This window comes from Grammomys surdaster, unplaced genomic scaffold, assembly GCF_004785775.1.
Source record: "Grammomys surdaster isolate TR1022 unplaced genomic scaffold, NIH_TR_1.0 255, whole genome shotgun sequence".
NCBI classification, from domain to species: Eukaryota; Metazoa; Chordata; class Mammalia; order Rodentia; family Muridae; genus Grammomys; species Grammomys surdaster.
This window is the reverse complement of record NW_021604696.1, coordinates 10,651,755-10,653,307: the sequence shown is the minus strand read 5'-3', so window position 1 is coordinate 10,653,307 and position 1,553 is coordinate 10,651,755.

Sequence of the window (1,553 nt, the reverse complement as noted above, 5' to 3'; positions counted from 1 at the left end):
GAGAGAGAGAGAGAGAGAGAGAGAGAGAGAGAGAGAGAGAGAGAGAGAGAGAGAGAGAGAGAGAGAAGAGACCCTACTGTTTCAGACAGAGATGCTCTAAAGATTGTAAAACAAGGAACTACAAGTCAGTCCAGGACAACCCTGCCATAGTTCCTAGGGCTGGAGATAGTTAAGCAAGGCAAGCACAGAGAAAGGGAGAGGCAGATGGAGACCTGCAGAGATGTTTTGACAAATGAGAAGCTTGGATTGTGGAGGATGTGGTGATGAGTAGCCTCACCCTCTGTTGGGTGGAGGGAGCTATGTTGCCTGTGGAGTGCTGTGGGAACTAAGAGTTCCAAAGTCATGGCCAGTGGATGTCTCTTCATCCTTAGCTTCCTCCCTCTGCTGGATGGTTCATAACTGGGCTGGGTCTGGAAGAACCAAGACTATTGGCCAAAATGCCCATTGTTTTTAGACCTCCTCTTCAGTGTAAGAAGTTCTATTTGCTTTTGCTGCTCTTCAGTGCATTTGAGGGATAGTCTTAACTTAGACATTTGCTGTTCTTGGGTGTACAGGCTGGGTGCTTCTGAACTGACTAGCAACCTACTCAACATACAGATAACAAAGCTCACAAACCTAGTCATCTTGCATGCACATAGAAGAGAAGTTTTTATAACAACAGCTCTCAACACATAGGTCACAACCTTTCTTCAGGGTCAAAGCGTTAGGAAGGTTGAGAACCCTTGTTCTAGAGCAAATGTAATCCTTTTGTGACAAAATAGCCTTGGCCTTCTCAATGCTCAATCCACAATGCTCAATCTACCTACAGCACCAACTAGAAGAACTACAGTAAACTTCAGCTGTGACCCCACCTTACTTGAAAGGTTCAAATACAAGAGGTCAGTGCTAGAAACTTTTCCAGCTCATGGCCTTTTAAAAGATCAGCTTATTGTTTTTTTTTTTTACCTCTATTTTAGAATTTTTTCCTACTTCATTTTATTTAAAAATAAATTATGTTTCTTGCCCTTTCTTCTTCTAATTTTATTTACCACCTTTCTTTATTTCATAAGCAAGCTTTTTTTTGTCATCCGGACTCTCACATTGAACAAAAGTTACTAAAATGAATCAAAGATCTTAATGCAGGATATAAAAATTTGAAACTATTAGAGGAAAATAGACACACTTCAAAGCATGAGCATAGTCAGTGGCTTTCTAGACTCTAACCATGCATGTTATTATCGTATTGAGAACTGATGCGTGAGATTACATGAAATTAAGAAGCTTTTGCACAGAAACAGAAGCCATTTGCAGAATGAGAAGGCTCTTTAGATAATGGGAGAATATCTTTACTTGTTAGTGATCCAACAAGAGATACATCCAGAATCTATAAAGAAATTAAAAAGCAAGCACAGAATGAAAAGTAATCCAATAGATAAATAGAAAAATGAAATGACTAGACAGTTCTCAAAGGTAGAGGATAAATGCCCAATAAATTCATAGAGGAAACATTTATTCAAGTTTCATTACTGTTGTTATTAAAAAAATATTGTGATCCCAGGCAACTCGGGGGAGAC